The sequence below is a fragment of the Plecotus auritus genome, assembly GCF_963455305.1.
Source record: "Plecotus auritus genome assembly, chromosome: 9".
NCBI classification, from domain to species: domain Eukaryota; kingdom Metazoa; phylum Chordata; class Mammalia; order Chiroptera; family Vespertilionidae; genus Plecotus; species Plecotus auritus.
In genome coordinates, this window is record NC_137783.1 from 57327998 (window position 1) to 57347702 (window position 19705).

The 19705-nt window shown below is 42.0% G+C and overlaps 1 pseudogene across 1 annotated transcript; it reads left to right on the forward strand.

Moving 5' to 3' along the window:
- The first annotated feature begins 817 nt into the window (after positions 1-817).
- On the forward strand, positions 818-1664 carry LOC308234020 (protein-S-isoprenylcysteine O-methyltransferase-like; annotated as a pseudogene). Its single transcript has one exon. The product of its transcript is annotated as a protein-S-isoprenylcysteine O-methyltransferase-like (transcript).
- The last annotated feature ends 18041 nt before the right edge of the window (positions 1665-19705 follow it).

Consider the following 19705-nt stretch of genomic DNA (forward strand, 5'->3'; position numbering starts at 1 on the left):
CCCGTGTGTTTGTGCCAATTGGGGAGCGTTGTTCTGGGGCTCGCAGTCGTTCCTTGGGTGCCGCAGCTGTGGATTCTCAGGCTTCTGATAAGCTCCACTTTCTGGATGAAGATGGCGCAGACTCCGCATCCAAGCCCGCAGCTTTGGGAGGGGACCCAGCCGCAGTAGGTGCTGCCAGGTCAGGGGAACCCCATTTAGCAGTCCCCCACCTCCTTCTGGAATTCAGCTGTCTCCCAACCAGCCAACAAACACTCCTTGTGCGACCCTCAGCTGTTTTTTCTTTCTGCTCCGGGACAAGGCTCTGAACACGTCTGTCTATTCCGCTGCCATTATTCGGAACTCCGGTTGAGGTGGATTTAGATAAAACATTGGACAAAAAGTAAAAGAAATGTAGGAATGCCAAAAACCATCACAGAATTAAAAAATGTACCATAAACAGAAAAGAAGAGAGTTGGCAAAAGAAAAAAATGACCTGGAGGCCAAACTCCATCAGCTTTCTAACAAAGTAGAATGACTATACAAAGTAGAATAGGATGAGAGGGAATATAATGAATATCCAGAAAGGAAAATCCAATTTCTGACCAATTAGCATTCTGTGAAATAAAAACTACAAAAAATGAAATGGAGTAGGAAAATAGTTACAATATAGAAGAATATCTTTCTGAGGTATCTCGAGAGCTCCAGGGCGGCGCCCTGCTCCCTTGGCTCCTCCCGGCCGGCGTTAGCGGTGTGGTGCACAGGCTCGGCGGGCGGGTTTCCCCGGGACTACAGCTGGCGCCACACCAGCTGTCTGCTGCCTGCGCCATGGCGGGCTGCCATGGCGGGCTGCGCAGCGCTGGCTCTCCGGGGCTCCAAGGCGTGGCTCAGCCTGGCTGCCTTCCTGCTGGGCGCCTCGGTGCTTGTGCCGCTGCTGCTCACGCACGCCGGCCTCCAGGGCCGCACGGCGCTGGTGCTGGCGCTCTACGTGGCCAGGCTCAACGTGCTGCTGCTGCTGATCTACCGCGCTACCAGATAGCCCTCCCAGCCTGCTTCCTGAGCTTCGTGTTTGGCTGCGGGGTGCTGCTGAGTTTCAGCCAGTCTTCTTGGAATCACTTTGGCTGGTACATGTGCTCGCTGTCTCTGTGCCACTATTCTGAGTACTTAGTCACGGCGGTCAACAACCCCAAGAGCCTGTCCCTGGACTCCTTCCTCCCGAACCACAGCCTGGAGTACACCGTGGCTGCCCTTTCTTCGTGGATCGAGTTCACCCTTGAGAACCTGCTCTGGCCAGAACTGAAGCAGGTCACCTGGCTCAGCGCCACGGGGCCTGCTGATGGTGGTCTTCAGAGAATGCCCGAGGAAAGCAGCGATGTTTACGGCTGGTTCCAACTTCAACCACGTGGTGCAGAATGAAAAGTCAGAAACCCACACTCTGGTGACGGGGGTGTACGGTTCCGGCGCCCTTCTTACGTGGAGTGATTTTACTGGAGTATCGGACCCCAGGTGATGCTCTGCAACCCCAGCTGCGGCGTGGGCTATGCACTGACAGTGTGGCGGTTCTTCCGCGACAGACGGAAGAGGAGGAAATCTCCCTGATTCACTTCTTTGGCGAGGAGTACCTGGAGTATAAGAAGCGGGTGCCCACGGGCCTGCCTTTCATAAAAGGGGTCAGGGTGGAGCTATGACCCCCGGGTCCACGGCGCCTTCTACTCTGCGCAGCCCGGGACAAAACAGCCTCCGGTCGGCCGCTGTGCAGGATGGATTTTCTTAATCACTTTATACTCACCATTTTCTCTTCGGGACATCCCTCAAGATCAAAGGTCAGAGGCCTGACCAAAGGACCCCCTCCCCCAACTTCCCGGAGCAGTCTGTTTTTGGGCTAAATCAAGAGATGGGACTAGGATGAAAGATGAACAAGGAGCAGATAACAGCAATATCAGCAGTGCACTGGGCGAGCCAGGCTGCAGGAGCCCAGTGGTCCTTTGAGGCCTCGCTGCATTTGGGCTGTAACCAAGCCCCCCGCCCTGCGGGAGGTGGACTCCTTACTCAGAATCAGGTTTCTTCCGCTGGAAGGGGCGTGGGCACCAGGGCTCTCTAGCATTAGAGATACATTTTAACCGAAACACAAGCAGCACAGCCCTAACCTCCTCATTCCCATCCTCCATGGGCGCGTGAGCATCTATCCAGTTTTAAAGACACTTCCTGATGAGGCTCTCCATATATTTATCCTATTTACACACCTGTTTTTACGAATGGCAGTGTAAGTTCAGAGGGGCTCGGTGTTGACAGCCCCAACTCTTATTTGGCAGAAAGGAAGCATCCACACCCAGACGAGTGCCTGAGTGGCTTTGTATTACCAGGGCACCCCTGGGCCCCTGTGGCCTCCCGGCTCCTGCCCCTGACCTTCTCCCCAGTGGGGGCTGTCATCAGTGGCAGGCATGTCCAAGATGTGTCCTTTGTCCAAGAAGCGCTTCCTGGACGCCTGCTCTGTGCGAGGCCTTGTCAGACACTGGGAAGTACTGCTCTCCGTCGATTTGGGCTTTATTCTTACTTTACCATAGCGTGTAGTTTTATGTTTTGATTCAAATCTATTAACTATTGATTTTTATGTTCCGTTCTCAAAATTTCATCGTCCCTGATGCCACTTCAAACTGTCTTCCAAAGGGGTTTGAGCGCTTGCACAGCTACACAATGCAAGGCGACTCGTGAAAGTCTTACATAGAGCAAATAGTGCCGAGAGAGTTAGTCATATTTTTGTCTTTCCAGTTCAGGGAGAGTGGCTGGCTTTAGGAGTCAAACATATGAACTGTAAAGACCCTCGTTTAACTCTGGACTAGACAGGAGTGTGGTCTGTGTGAGATCCTTCCGCGCAGGGCGGCGGTGGCGCTGGGACAGCGAACGTGGAGGCGGAGCACAGACCTGCGGCGTCCGAGGAGCCACTAGCTTTCCGTGCATAGACATCCCCATCTGTAGAATGGGGTCAATACCGCCTACCTCAAGGGGTGTTGTGAAGACTTAGAAGAACGTCAAACGTTTTTAATTCTTAGGTGACAGAGGACATTGTGGAATCTGTACTGTGTGAGAGTTGCGCAAAAATGGACATTCGGTTAACTGTACCAGATGCCAGAAATGTGTGTGGTATGTGCAAAAGAGCATTTTACCAACTAAAATAGTATTAATTTATAGAAAAAAAAGAAGAATATATTTCTGAGGTTATTAATATATGGAGGAGAACCAAGATGACAGTGTAGTTAAACACTGGTACTTGCTACCTTACACAACCATATAAAATTACAACTAAAATATAGAACAATCATCATTCATAACAGCCTGAAATGGAAGTCCTACACACTAGAGAATTGAAGAAGAAAGAACAATGAGACTGGTAGGAGGGGCAGAGGCGTGAAACAGGCTGTTCCAATACTCACGTGTGGTGTGTTTTTTAATAGAGGGGGATATCTCGGCTGCAGAGGGCTCCCGTCAGGAGCAAGGGGTCCCAGCTCCACACCAGACCCCACAGCACAGGGTTTCAGTGCTGGGAAGAGAAGTCCCTGTAACTTAGGGCTATAAAAACCAGCATGGATCATGACATGGAGGCTGCTGGAGATCCAGGCAGTTCCTGTTAAAGGGCTGGCACTTGGGATTACTTGGACTCACTCCTTCTGAGCTCCAGTGCTGGGGCAGTGGCTTGAGGGGATCCAGGGACATACCAGGAGGAACTGGACTGCTTGGCAAGAACTTAGGGGTGGCTTTCTCCCAGACAAAAGCTGGCAGAGGTCATTGTTCCTATGCTGAGACCTCCCCTGTTGCAGAGGGCAGTGGCAGGCACCACATCTGAGTTTTCATCAGCCTGGCTCACACTGTTTGCTTCACCCTAGTGATTCCCTACTAGTAAGATCCCACCACATCCAATTTTCAGCCTCACCCAAGCTGTTTGCAGCAGCTTTTCCATATGAATGGCCTGCCCTGGCTCAGGCTTCAGACTTTTCTAAAATCTATCAAACAAGCAGCAACTGGCATTAGTGTGCCCTATTCCTCACAATAAGAGATCCCAAGCCAGGCACTAATAGCAGCCTGCCTTGTTTCACAGCTTGGCCTCTCCTAGGCACTCCTAAGCCCAATACAAGTAACAGCCAGCTACAGATAACTCTGTAGCTCCTAAGGGGTGGCCCCAGGCAGGGCCTATGCAGTGGCTGACTTTGCACCTCCAGGGGAACCTAGAGTAAGTGCACTGGTGGACAGTTTCAGACCATGCCAGATTATAACTCCACACAGCCATGAGCAACATACTTAAGGGGCAGACTCATTGAACACCAAAGCCCCATTGAAGAAAGTCATGCTCCATAGGAGTGTCTCCTGCACAGCAGCTCTTCCAATGTAGTCACAGCTGGTCCTCACATCCAATTGACTGGGGGTCAATTCTTTGTAGTGATGCCAACAGCAATTAAGGCTCAACTACAACAAGACTGTGCACACAGCTCACACAGGGTTGCACCTAGAGTTCCTAGCTCAGGTGACTGGGGAGGCTGAGCCACTGGACCCTACTACACAAGACAACTCTACCAATTCCAGTAGACATAGCAGTCCTACATAATACACAGAAATAAACACAGGAAAGCAGCCAAAATGTGGAGACAAAGAAACATGTCACAAATAAAAGAACAGAAAAAAATATTCAGAAAAAGAATAAAATGGAAACAAGCAAACTACTATATACAGAGTTCAAAACTATGATTATGAGGTTGCTCAAGGATCTTAATGAATGAGAACTTCAAGGGACTTAGTGAGAATTTCAAGGATCTTAGTAAGAATTTCAAGGAAATTAGTACATCAAAGACATGAAAAAGGGCCAGTCAGAATGAAGAATACAGTAACTGAAATACAGCATAAATTATCTACAGTAGAGTAGAGGATGCCAAGAATCAAATCATCAATTTGGAATAAGAAAGAGCAAAAACACCCAATCAGAAGAGCAAAAAGAAAAAAAATAACAAAAAAAAATGTAGATAGAGTAAGGAGCCTCTGGGACAACTTCAAGTGTACCAACATTTGCATTATGGGGATGACAGAAGGAGAAGAAGAGAGAGAGAGCAAGATATTGAAAACCTATTTGAAGAAATAATGACAGAAAACTTCCGCTACCTGGTGAAGTCTGGGAAGCACGGAGAGTCCCAAACAAGATGAACCCAAAAAGGCCCACACCAAGACACATCATAATTAAAATGTCAAGGGTTAAGGACAAAGAGAGAATTGTAAAAGCAGCAAGAGAAAAGCAGTTAGTTACCTACAAGAGACTGTCAGCTGATTTCTTATCAGAAACTTTGCAGGCCAGAAAGGAATGGCAAGAAATATTCAAAGTGATGAATAGAACCAAGATTACTCTATCCAGAAAAGTTATCATGTAGAATTGAAGGTCAGTTAAGGAGCTTCACATACAAGAAAAAGCTAAAGGAGTTCATCACCACCAAACCAGCATTACATGAAATGTTGAAGGATATTTTTTTAAGAAGAAAAGGAAGAAGAAGATAAAAAAGATTAATATTATGACCAATGAAATGTCAATAAATATATATCTATCAATAATGAAATCTAAAAAAGTAAGCAAGGAATCTAATGAACAAAATAAACTGATGAATAAAATAGAATCAGAGGCATAAAAACATGGAATAGACTGACAGAAATCTCAGAGGAAAGGGGGAGTAGACAGGAAGAGATTAAGCAAAGAACATGCATATATGCATTACCCATGGACACAGACAATAGTGTGGGGAAGGCCTGGGGTGGGGCGGGAACCAGGTAGAGGGGGGCAATAGTGGAAAAAGGGGGAACATCTCTAATACTCTCAACAATAAAGATTAAAAAAAAATAAAGACAACATGGACTTTTTGAATAAAACAAGTCATTTTATGACTAGAAACTAGCAAGTAGATACAACCTGCCCAGTAATCCAAAATAATCATCCAAGATCACCCTTGCAGGAAAATAAGGAAACATACAAAGGAAAATATTTAAAAAATCTTTCAGAGATTTAAGTGTGCCATTCTCGGAAAACTTACAGGTCGAGTGAAAAATAAACCCAAGGCAAATATTTAGGAATGGGAAAATCATAATATAAAAGGCCTGTGGTTAGCATTATTGCTAGGTATATACTTAGATCTAGATAGTAAGTAGTTTTGTAAATAAAGAGTCAAACTTGTTTTCAAAAATTAAAAAAATATTAAATTATAAGATACATGACATTTGAATACAAAGTTAAGAAAAACAACCACACTGGCATAAGCAAGTGGATCAAAACATGCAAAAATTCCTCACTAACAAGGGAGTAAAAAGCTATTAAGTTTTCTTGAATTTGACAATGAGAGAAAACAAAAAATGTATGTTTTGGAAAATCTTTAAGGATGTCAGAAGTAAATTTGAAACAGGACATATACTTTCAAATTATTGAGATGAAATAAAAACAAAGGAAAGCTTCTTAGAAAAAGTACAAGGAAACAGTAAGGGTGTTGCAGAGGGGAAAGCATAAAACAAAATGATAGAATTAAGGACAAAATTACACATTTTATAGATAGATACACAGATTACTCAATTAAGAAATATAATCCAATTATAGTAAAAAAAATGTAGAAAGATACAAAGACACCCCAAGTAAAAATTAGGCACATATACCCCCACCCCCTATTACAGTTTTCCAAATGCAACCCCTCTTCAAAAAAGGCTAGAAAGATTGCTCTCATAAAAAGTAGCATTCAGTACAAAATAATTAACCAGCATGGGAAGTTATATTAAAGATACAATTAGCAATAAAAAAATAATGGGAGGGGGTGGGGGGACTGGGTGAAAGAAAGTGAAGAGATTAGCCAGAGAACATATATGCATACTAGTAACCCATAGACACAGACAACAGTGTGGTGTTGGCCAGAGGGAAGGGGGCCTGGAGGCTGGGTGGAGGTGGGCAAAGGTACGGGGAGAATGGGGACATTTGCAATAGTACCAACTATAAAAACAAAGTTAAAAAAAGTAGCCCGGCCGCTGTGACTGTGGTTGAGTGTAGACCCATAAACCAGGACATCGAAGTTTGATTTCTGGCCAGGGCATATGCCTGGGTTGTGGGCTTGATCCCCAGCAGGAGGCATGCAGGAGGCAGACAATAATTCTTTCATCATTGATGTTTCTATCTTTCTCTTCCTCTCCCTTCCTGTCTCTGAAATCAACAACCAAAAGAAATAATAGGAATAGATTTATATGTGCCAAATAATAGGAATAGATTTATATATGCCAAATGAAAAATAAAGCAAAAATTCCTAGAAAGCTTGTAAGTAAAGTACATATTTATATAACTCTACTCTTGGAATGCACCCCAGTTTTTTTTTTAAAAGACTCCAATATAGAGAAAGAATCTTGGTCATTGATGAAACGAACAGCCTTACTTCTATAATGGATAGAAGAATATATGTAAAAAGCAATGCGTTTTAGACCGCATTAGAGGAGGATATGTGATCCAGAGGAAGATTTATCTCCTAGATGTTATGAGAGATGATTGAGACCCCTACAACATCCCTCAACCTGGAAAGGGAGTACTGTGTCATGGATGGCGTAGGGTCCATTTCCACAGCATAAAGAAATCTGGGAAGGCAAAGCTGAAGAGGAAACCATGTGTTTTGATGTTTAAGTTTTCTCTGATGGGAGGAGTGACTGGAGAGGGAGTGGAATAGAGCAGAAAAAAGTGGAAAAAAATGACCTTAGAGTCAGCTTTGCCTCTTTTGAGCCAAGTCCAATGAGCAGAAATAAATGAGCTCTGATTCCCTCCTCCCCAAACTCGATGTTTATAGTTTGTCTGAGCTGGCCTTCTGTCAAGGTGACCTGTTTGTTCAAGAGGAGAAATGGCGGAAATTAGAAGGGAGAATTTCCCCCAACTCATATACCATCAACCCGCCCAAGGAACCAACTAATAGGGCGGGCAGAGCACATTGAAAGGGGCAGGCTCAGAGCGGTGTACAGAAAGTATCGATGCTCGTTTGAGGGTCTCCAACAGGCAGAATCCTCACGTATCCCTACTGTCTTTGTGGGGTCATCTGACGAGACTGCATTGGCAACATCATGCCACTGCTACAAACATTTCAGGAGGAACAACCTACAAGCTGCACTGCTTCTTGGTCCCTCCAATGGCATCAATAGGGAGAAGCTAGGGGAGGTAGATTTCAGCTAAACAAAAAAGGGACTTCCAATATTCAGGGATTTTAAAAAATGGCAGGTTGTCCCTGGGAGGAACTGAGAGTCCCATGGCTGGACATTATAAGCAGAGGTTGGGCTTCCCTATGATGGGGCTTTCCATCACTCTGGAAATTGGAGGGTTACTTGTTGTTGGGACCGGGAAGAAGGGGACATAAAGGTGAATGTGGCAAAAGCACCTTAGGCACCTCTGAATGCAAATTGGGCGCACCCCCACATGTGGTTCCAGAGCTGTGCAATGCTCCCTCCTCTTGCAGAGTGAGACTCATGCTCCCGCCTTTCCCAAGCCACCGTGGTGAAGAGCGAGCCTGCATGGCCCGCAGAGCATGGCGGTCCCGCCTCTCCTGGCTCTGGAGTCTACTGCCCAATGTACATTACCATGTGCTGAACCTTGAATCCCATGGTAGGACTCCGAAATGCCTTCACCAGTAACTCTCTCCAGGAGCATTTAGGGCTAAGAGGAAAGTGACTGTTTTCTTTTGTTTTTACATTTTTGAGTTAGCTCAATGCTCTAATTTCTGCTCATATCTTCACGATTTCCTTCTATCAGCTTGCTTTGCATTTATTTTGCTCTTCTTTCTATAGTTTATTAGGTGGAAGATTTTGAGTTAACTATCTGAGACTCTTTTACTCCCAAATAGGTTGTTAAACTTTAACTGCTACTGTGGCAGCATCTCATAAATTTGAGATTGTTTTTTAGATTTTTATTTATTCATAAAATATTTTATGATGTTTCTTGAGGAAAAAAAAAAAGCTCACTGCTATGGAAAAGGAGGATATATGGTCCTATAGTTGTGGAGAGTGACTGGTGCATAGACTGAAACGTGCCAAGTTTATGACGGGAAATTGAAGGCAGTGGTGCTTCTAAGTGACCTGGATTCTCCCAGCACACAAGGTCTTTCTGTGTCTGAATCCTGACTTTTCCCTTTTGTTCCATGAAAGTACATGTGAAAGGCAGAGCTATGTTTTATCAAGAAATCATTCCTCCTTTGTTTGTTAACATTACACCACAACCATTAAAGGGCCATCTACACCTCCTATTTATAGTCTATCAATCATAAAAGAGGGCTGTATCCACTCTTTCCATTGTTGGTCATCAGGAAACAGCTGGCATTAGCTGATACAGTGTTGGTCTGGTGCCCTGTTTGGCATGTATGCTGAATAGCTAATGCCCATGGCATAAGGGTCATTAGGTATTTTAAATGGCTCCTCTGCCTGGCACCAGCCCTCACTGCTTCCCCTTCATGTGGCCAAAATGCTTCTCCCAGCCAGATTGGACAATGCTCCCCAGGGCCCTGGCCCTGGTGTCATCCTGCTTATAAAACTCTGACCTTTCTCATTTGTCTTCCAAACTCCTTGGTCATTCATGAGCTGTCCTCGATTGACTTTTTCTAGTCTTAGTTTCCATGACATTTTTATTTGACCCTCTGCTTTCAGCAAACCCGAGAATTCCCAGTTTGCAGTTGACCATCCACTTGTCATTCTATACCTGGCATTGCCATGAGACAGACTGACTTATACCTTAAACTGAATTCTGTAGGAAAAAAGAACATCTGCTTTACCCCTAGACCCTCAGCCCACTCTGGAGGCCCCAATAAATTGGTTATTCTCCTTGACCCTTTCTCCCCACACATTTTCTCTTGCTGCCTGCAAGGCCAATGATTCCCAAAGATGACCTTTAGCATAGACCTCCCCTAAAAGCAGACCTATTGTCTTTCCAAGCATCTCCTGTCAGATGATCCACAGGCAATGAAACTTAACATCTGTACACGTAACTTTACTGTTCTGCCCCCACGTGTTTGTTTTTATTTTCCTGCATTTCTTACCCAAGTGGAGGAGTGGATTGAAGCCAGCATCCTATATCTTCCTTTTTTATTGTTTGATTTTTTTGTTTTTTTAAATTCTCACCTGAGGATATTTTTTCCATTGATTTTTAGAGAGAGTGAAAGGGAAAGAGGGGGAAAGAGAGAGAGTGAAACATGGATGTGAGAGAGACACATCCATTGGTTGCCTCCTGTATGTGCCCTGACCAAGGCCTGGGGATCAAACCTGCAATCCTGGTACATGCCCTTGACTAGGAATTGAACTTGTGACCTTTTGGTTTACAGGTCAATGCTCTAACCACTGTGAAATGCTGGCTAGGGCTTACATTTATTTTTCAATTACAGTTTACATTCAATATCATTTTGTTTTAGTTTAAGGTATACAGCATAGTGGTTAGGTAATCATATACTTTACCAAATGTTCCCCCAATATTTTCAGTACCCATCTGGCATCATTCACAGTTATTACAATATTATTGAATACTAAAGGCCTGTTGCAGGAAGATTCCTGCAATAGGGCTTCCTGTAGTGGTCTGCTTCCCTCCCTTCTCCCCTGCCCCGCCTGCTTCCCTCCCTTCTCCGCCACCCCGCTTGCTTGCTTCTCTGCAGCTTTGTTCCCTTCTGCAGTGCTTGGCTTCCTTCTACACTGTCTTCAGTCTTCACTCTGCACCTGGATATGCAAATTAACCACCATCTTGGTTGGGTTAATTTGCATACTCACTCCTGATTGGCTGGTGGGTGTGACTGGTGGGCATGGCTTGTGGGCATAGCAGAGGTATGGTCAATTTGCATGTTTCTCTTTTATTAGATAGGGTATTCCCTATATTGTACTTTACATCACAGTATCACAGTGAGTATTTTGTAAGTACCAATCTGTACTTTTTTTTTTTTTTGAATCATATATGAGCATTTATTCCAATACTGCTGGCAGTATGGGAGAGCAGCAGGTCATCCACAAAAAATCTTCTCTGCAGCCCCCCATAAACCAGCTGCCTAGATAGGGTAGGACAAGGATTACAGGGGGAAGCAGGGATTACAGGCATAGGGAAGTAGGAGCCTGGGGTGGTATTCCATTGTTTGAGCAACAAGGTTGCTAATCTTTCCATGTTAACAGGCAGTTCTTGAATGAGAATGGACTGCATTCAAAGGTTGACTCCCAGGTCCCAGGGATATACAACTCCCAGCCAGGTTAGAATGTCCTTTCTTTAACCAACACAAGGCAGTCATGGTTAACAGAGCATGATTAATATTTTCCATAACCATAGCTAGTCCTCAACATTCTATTTTTGCCCCTAACATTTCCCCACTGCTATTTCTATCATCTCGTATCTATGAGATTAGTTTTACATGAAAAGTCTCATCCTGTTGGATTGCATCTGCTTCTGCCTTGAAAGCAGTTCCCAGGGATGAAGTGCACCAAATGCAGGATCTTGGATATACGTTCTATCAACTGAGAGTTGTCAGAAAGATTAAAATAGTATATTCCCTTAAATTCCTCACAACCGTGGTTATGCTGCAACAGCAAATAATCTATTGCTTCCTGATTTTCTAGAACTACCACCCCGACCTGACTCAGCTCTTGATTTACCCCATGTATAGCCCTGGAGGTGGCATTCAGGGCTTTTACCTGCTGCAAGCCAGCCGGGTCACTTCTACATTAAGGGAGCCTACCATTACCAGCAGAACAAAAATGGTCAAAGCCATATAGGCAGCAGGGCTCCACAGGTGGAGATCCTCATTGCATTCCAGTGCTATACCCTTGAGAAGGCCTCTTTTGGTTCAGACCTTGGATGTTTCTGAGGCATAAAGACAGTTAGTCATCCTAAGGAACAGGGCTCCCCAGTGCTGTTAGGAGGGATAAATAGTTACCGCACATAACAGAAACCAACCAGCCAGCAGCTTATTATGTCCGTTACTGTAAAGGAGGGTGAAATTATTAGAACAATTAATATCATAGTTATTAGATACTGAAAGACAATAACGAAAACACTCAGTAACAGTCAGACATTTGCCACAGGGAACTATTGCAGCAACCTTTAGAGAAGACATTCCTGCATCCTTTTTCCAGACAATGGGTCCCAACATATAAAGGTCCCTGTATATAACTCCCCAAAATGAAAGGAATAATCTATAATAATAAAAGGGTAATATGCTAATTAGACTGGACATCTTCTGGCCATCATTCTGGACGTCCTTTCTGACAAAGGTGGGGCCAGAGGGAAGCCAGCCAGGGTCCTGGGTGCTGGGGGGTAGGGGGGACGGCGGTGGGGAGAAGTCGGTGCCAGCAGCCTGGGGAAGGAAGGCCTACTCTTGCATGAATTTTCATGCATCGGGCCTCTAGTTCTATATATCATCAATAAAATTCTCCTACTCAGCAAATGTAAAGATTAGTTCTACATACCGTAGTTTCCTCCACTGCCAGCTTCAGAGCAGTTGGAGTGGTGAGAAGCATGCCTCAGGGTCTCATCCATTTCTTCTCCAGTAGGCCCATCATCCTTGCTCTGCTCACATCTGTCTAACTGTGTATCACATCCCCCCTCAAGGATCTTGGCTCTGAATTCTTTCAGAAAAAAGGGGTGCATGGTGTCTTCTGTAACTGCTTCATGCTGAGGAGGGATGAAGTTTTTCCTTCAGAGCCACAAGATCCTTGCTCTCTGTCAGAGGGATGATGAGGCCTGGTCATGGAAGGAGACGGCAATGGTGTCTAGAGGTGATATTCCCTGAGTGCAAGTAGGGCTTGTAACCTGGTGGAGACAAACTGTGTTACAAAACTTAGTATTATTGGGCAAAGGTTATAACAGCAAGAATTATGACAAATAGTCTGGTGGAAGGAAAAAAAATCAGTTATAGTAATTCCCTATTGAAACACAATTTTTCTCCCTGAAATCACTCTCATTTTTATTAAAGAGCCAAGTTAAGACTAATTAGTTTAGTATTAAGTCTAGTTACAATCTGGCCTGCTTTTGCATGAACCCAATAAGAATAATAGTTGATCACATAGGCTATTTTAAAAAGATATGCTTTGCTGGAATTTCATGATCAAGCTTTAATTAGCCCCGCACCGCAAAGAAGCTGAGCCACCTAGCTGCCATCAGGTTTGCCTGCAATACCTATAGATATGGGTGAATTCCTCAAGTTGAGGTCCCCAATGATGTCTTGAGGTTCCTTCTTTGACATTTCTCAGGAAAGCAGCCTTCGTTCCTTACCTGAAGAGACTGCCAGGAGCCATGTGACCAAGCAAGGTACCAAGCTTTCTCCAAGGTGCTCTTATTGGCTTTATTCCTTAAAGCTTTCTGGTGACATCCAGAGTCCAGGCATGTCTCTCTCAGGCATGACATTCCAGTCAAAGTCTTGGTTAATATAGCCACAATTGGGAACAGGTCTTATTGAATTCATGCAAAGAAAAGTATTGCCACTTATTAAGAACTAGAGGCCCGTTGCAGGAAGATTCCTGAAATAGGGCTTCCTGCGGTGGTCTGCTTCCCTCCCTTCTCCCCTGCCCCACCTGCTTCCCTCCCTTCTCCACAGCCCCACTTGCTTGCTTCTCCACAGCTTCGCTCCCTTCTTGGTTGGGTTAATTTGCATACTCGCTCCTGATCAGCTAGTGGGCGTGGCTTCTGGGCGTGGCTTGTGGGGGTAGTGGAGGTACAGTCAATTTGCATATTACTCTTTTATTAGATAGGATTGCCAGATTCCGGAGGGACAGGTAGGGAAAAAATATAATTTACCAAATTGCTTTAAATATGCTTCCTTATATCTGAAAAACAAAAAGTTTAAGAATCAGCAATACTTTCAACAAAAGTTACAAAAACTATATAATTATTTTCCATTCATTCAGCCCCATAACCAAATTTTTGTTTCTCCCAATTTTTCCTGCGAGTACTTCTAGAAATCCAGATACTTTATATAGTAATGCAGATGACATGGAATCTTGTTCTTTCTGCAAAACACAATATTCCAGAATAACAATTAGAGCTATAAATGAAACATAATATAGTTATTATTATTTGACTAAGCTTCTCATGTACCTTAAGCAGAAAGTTTCCCTTCATGACAGAGAAAACAAACAAACACTTGAGGCATTCCAGAGCCTATTGGAATGATCTAAAGCCAATTTTAGGTCAAGAAAAAGTTTCTTAAAATTCAAACCCTGGAAGGATTGTCAAACTTATTTTACCAAAAGATCATATATCAAAGTGTATTAGACACAAACATAGGCTAGCAAACTTTAGTTCCCACGATTAAAAAGATGACTTTTTAAAAAATACCTGATTAACATAACATATAATCATTTTAATAATTTATAGAACTTTTGCTTCCTGGGTAGAAAAACAGAAAAGATCCTTTCCCTTTAACAGACTAGAAAATGACTAACCAAAATAAGGTTTATTCTCTAATTTTATTTGTCCTGGGATGTGGTCAGCAAATGACACTAATTGGATTTCTGCTATCAGTCTCCCTGAGTAGGTTGATATAAGCTATTTACCCTCTGGTTAGGGAGGCAAAATGCAAATCATTTACTCTTAAGTGTCCTTGGTTTAGGGAAGATAGGATTTACTAAATAGCTCCAAATTTCTGTTTAACCATCTCAATTTCCCTATTCTACTACTCCTGGCTTACTGGCCTTTTTTATTGATGCAACATCCTTTCAACATTTCTCTTTAGAAGCATTCTACAACTTTCACAAACCTTTCTTCAGAATCTTACAACTTTCAGAAATAACCAGCTTTAGAACCCACTTTTATTTCCCCTTCAAAGTTTATCTCCATGCCTCATGCCTTCTATTAAACCAAAACCATAATTTCTTTCCAATCAGTTAGACTTCTTAACCCTTATGAAACTTAATTTTTAGGTGACTTGTAAGTAATTAACATCCCTCAGGTTAGCAATACATTCACATTTTAAGAGATATTTCAAATAAAATACAAAACTTATTCATTAACAGATTCAAATCCATCATCTAGATTTTCTATACAAGGCAAACTCAGATTAATATTTCAGTATCCTGTTATTTAAAAATACCTAGATATTTAATAATTTTTATTATTTAATCCAGCAAACTCCAAAGTTTTAAGTTACTAAAGACTCTGAAAAACTATGTTTAGGCATATACTGTATAATTACCATTGAAAAAGCTTTATCATATACCCTTCATTTTAGTTTTATTTATTTTGCTTTAATAATTTTGAGATTTTAAAGCCAATTATTATTACCCAAGGCATTTTCTTGGCAAATTTTGTAACAGGGATAACTCACCAGCCTCACAGACAAGAGCTTCACTCCAATGGCTTTAATGTGAAAGTACTATTTTCTTTTTCCTTACAAAAATGGGAGTGCCTCCCCCCTCCCCCCGCCCTGACACACATTGCTATTTCTGAAGCCTGCTGGAGGGAACTTCTGTAGGTCCTCCTAAGAAAAAGACTTGGAGGGTTTAGAAGGTTTTATTTCCCATATTTCTTCTTTCTGAATAGACTAACAATATAAAATATTGCATATAAGAACAGATCTTAAAAAAAGAAACAGAAAAACCCTACAGTAAATGAATGAGTACTCACAAAAGGATGGACTGGGACATTAGCCTTAGAATCTTATCTCACACTAACCCAGCATAGCAAATGGGTCTGAGCGGCACAAAGCCCAAACAACAGAGAGGATTCCTTATGTTCATAAAATGGTGAAGAGCAAACTAAGTCCCCCAAAGATAAGAAAACAAGCAAATAACATCAATAACAAAGTTATATCACAGACAGACACAAGCTTTCACTAGCTAAGAGTTTCCAGTGGTTGATGTCTTGAGAGGGAGAGCAGGAAGGGTGCCCAAGATGAAGAATTCTTGGAAGCTAATTGCTGCGAAGTTCCTGTAATCCCTGCCATGGGTTCAGCCTGCCACAAGCAGCTGGGGCCCCTAGCAAAGTGGGATGTGCCAGGTCTTTAAACAAATTAAACCAAACAACAAAGAGACACAAAACAACAATCATCAGAGGTACTCTATGTACAATATTTACAGGCATGCACAACCCACAGACAAGAGCTTCACACCATGCTCCTTGTCTGTCCAGTCACAGAAACCTCAGAATGCCCTGCGTTTAAAAACCGACAGAAGCAGAGCAATGTTTCCTGACCCAGAGTGGATCAGACTAAGGGCTCGGAGACCAGTCAAGGACCACCTGGAGCTGATCAGGCTCAACCGGACAAGAGACAGTAAAATGCCTCCTGTGCCATACAGAGTACTGCCATACACAGTACATACTTCCTTACAAGGAAGCCCAGACGAGAGGCAGCAAGTGCTTCTCATGCCATACAAACACGCTTGATTTCTCCTACAAAAGTGCTTGTTCAACTTAGGTGAGACAACAGGGATTGCTGAGGCTGCGGCTGGGACTCAGAACAGGAAAATTCCTGTCAGCTCTGCAAGTAAGAGTCCAGGCCTCAGCCCCAGGAACCCCCAGCCCAGGCAGCAAGCAGCATTCCTGGTACTAATCCCAGAGGAGTATCTTTCTTACATCCCTTCATGGTTATCAGAATATGTACCTGGACAAACAATGGGTCTGTGCTGCCTGTCACTACTTGAGCCAATTAAGCAGAGACAGGGTTGAATCATATATGAGCGTTTATTCCAATACTGCCACCACTATAGGAGAGCAGCAGGTTATCCACAAAAATCTGCTCTCAATCTGTACTCTTAATAACCACTTTATTTTTATCAAGCCCCCTAAAGCTCCTCCCCTCTGGCAACCATTAATCTGTTCTCTGTATCTATGAGTCTGTTTCTATTTTGTTTATTCATTTATTTTGTTCCTTATATAAGTGAAATCATAAACTATTTGTCTTTCCCCATCTGATTTATTTTACTTAGCATAATACCCTCTAGGATAATCCATGCTGTCACAAATGGTAAGATTTCATTTTTATGGCAAAGTAATATATGTACCATAGCTTTTTTATCCATTTTTCTATGATGGGCACTTTGGTTGCCTTCATATCCTGGCTATTGTAAATAACACTGCAATGAACATAGGGGTGGATATATTAATTCAAATTAGTGTTTTGAGTTTCTTCAGATATACACCAGAATGGAATTGTTGGGTCATAAGACCCTTCCTTCCTTCCTTCCTTCCTTCCTTCCTTCCTTCCTTCCTTCCTTCCTTCCTTCCTTCCTTCTTTTCCTTTCTCCTTCCTTCCTTTCCTTTCTCCTTCCTTCCCTCCTTCTTTCCTTCCTTCCCTTTCTCCTTCCTTCCTTCCTTCCTTCCTTCCTTCCTTCCTTCCTTCCTTCCTTCCTTCCTTCCTTCCTTCCTTCCCTTTCTCCTTCCTTCCTTCCTTCCTTCCTTCCTTCCTTCCTTCCTTCCTTCCTTCCTTATCCCTCTCTCTTTCTTTCATATTTCTATACTTTTATTATTCTATATCACAAGTTACATTTTAACCTAATTTATTGGTATGAAATTATTAATAAAACCATACAAGTTTCAAGGGTACAACTCAATAAAACATCATTTGCACACTGCATCCTGCACTCACTACCAAAAATCAAGTCTCTTTCCATCCCCATTTATCTACCCTTTGCCCACTTTCATTTTCCTTCACCCCCATTTCCCTCTGGGTATCACCATACTGTTGTATTGTTGTATGTGTCTATGTGTGATACACACACACACACACGCACACACACACACACGATTGGGCAAAAGTAGGTCTACAGTTGTTTGTATGGAATATAATGCAATAATTAGTAATAATACAAGAATAAACTGTTTTGTGTACTCACAACTCTAAGCCTACTTTTGCTCTATCCTGTACTAGTATATACTGGTATATATTTGTCTTAATTCTGTCATCTTTTTTCACCCAGGCCCCCAAACCCTCTTCCCTTTAACACCTGTTAACCTGTTCTATATATCTATGTTTCTGTTTCTATTTTGTATGTTAAATTATTTTGTTAATTAGAGTCCATATATAAGTGAGATCATATGGTATTTGTCTTTCTCTGACTGCCTCATTTCACTTAGCATAATAATTTCCAGATTCATTCATGCTGTTGCAAAAGGTAAGCTTCTTTTCTTTTCTTTTCTTTTCTTTTCTTTTCTTTTCTTTTCTTTTCTTTTCTTTTCTTTTTTTTTTTACAGCTAAGTAGTATTCTATTGCAAAAATGTAACCCAGGTTTTTATCCATATATCTATTGATGGGGAGTTGGGCTATTTCCAGATCTTGGCTATTATAAATGACATTGCAATGAACATAGGGTCCATGTATTTTTTCAAATTAATGTTTCTGATTTCTTTGGATATATTCCCAGAAGTGAAATCGCTGGGTCAAAAGGTGGTTCCATTTAAAATTTTTTGAGCAAACTCCATACTGTTTTCCACAGTGGCTACACCAGTCTGCATTTCCACCCACAGTGCACAAGGGTTCCCTTTTCTTCACATCCTTGCCAGCACTTGATGTGTATTGTTTTTGTGATGATAGCAATTTTGACAGATGTGACATGATATCTCACTGTGGTTTTAATTGGAATTGCTCTGATGCTTAGTAACATTGAGCATCTTTTCGTATGTCTATTGCCCATCTGTATGTTCTCTTTGGAGAAGTGTCTATTCAGATCCTTTGCCCATTTCTCAATTGGATATTCTTTTTTTTTGCCGGGGGAGGGGGGGTGTTGAGTTGTATGAGGTCTTTATAAATTTTGGACATTAGCTCATTATCAGATGTATCATTGATGATTATGTTCTCCTATTCAGTGGATTGTCTTTTCATTTTGCTGATGGTTTTCTATGTCGTGCAAAATATTTTTAGTTTGATATAGTTTCATTTGTTTTTTTGTTTGTTTGTTTCCCTTGCCTGAGGAAATATATCAGAAAAAAATATTGCTAAGAGAAATGTCAGAGATTTTACTGCCTATGTTTTATTCTAGGAGTGTTATGGTTCTAGGTCTTACATTTAAGTCTTTAATACATTTTGTGTCAATATTTTTAAATGATGTAAGGTGGCAGTCTATATTCACTATTTTTGCATGCATCTGCCCAGTGTTCATAATACCATTTTTTGAATAAATTGTCTTTACACATTGTATCTTTTTGCCTCTTTTTCAAATATTAATTGACCATAAAGGCATGAGTTTGTTTCTGTGCTTTCTATTATGTTCCACTGATCTATGTGTCTGTATTTATGCCAGTACCATGCTGTTTTGATTACTATGGCCTTGTATAATTTGATATCAGGTAGCATCATTCTTCCAACTTTGTTTTACTTTCTCAAGATTGCTGTGGCTATTTGGGGTCTTTTGTTCATATATATATATATATATATATATATATATATATATATATATATATAATTTGTTCAAGTTCTGTGAAATCTCCATTGGTATTTGGATAGAGATTGTATTAAATCTATATATTGCTTTGAGTAGTATGGGCACTTTAATAATGTTAATTTTTTCTACCCATGAGCATGGTATATGCTTCCACTTATTTTCATCTTCTTCAATTCCTTTCTTCAGTGTCTTGTGTCTTAAAAATTTCTGAATACATGTCTTTTATCTCCTTGATTAGATTTTTCTCAGGTTTTTTTTTTTAATTTAATAAATCTTTATTGTTCAGATTATTACAATTTTTCCTCTTTTTTCCCCCATAGCTTCCCTCCACCCGGTTCCCACCCCACCCTCTGCCCTACCCCCCCTC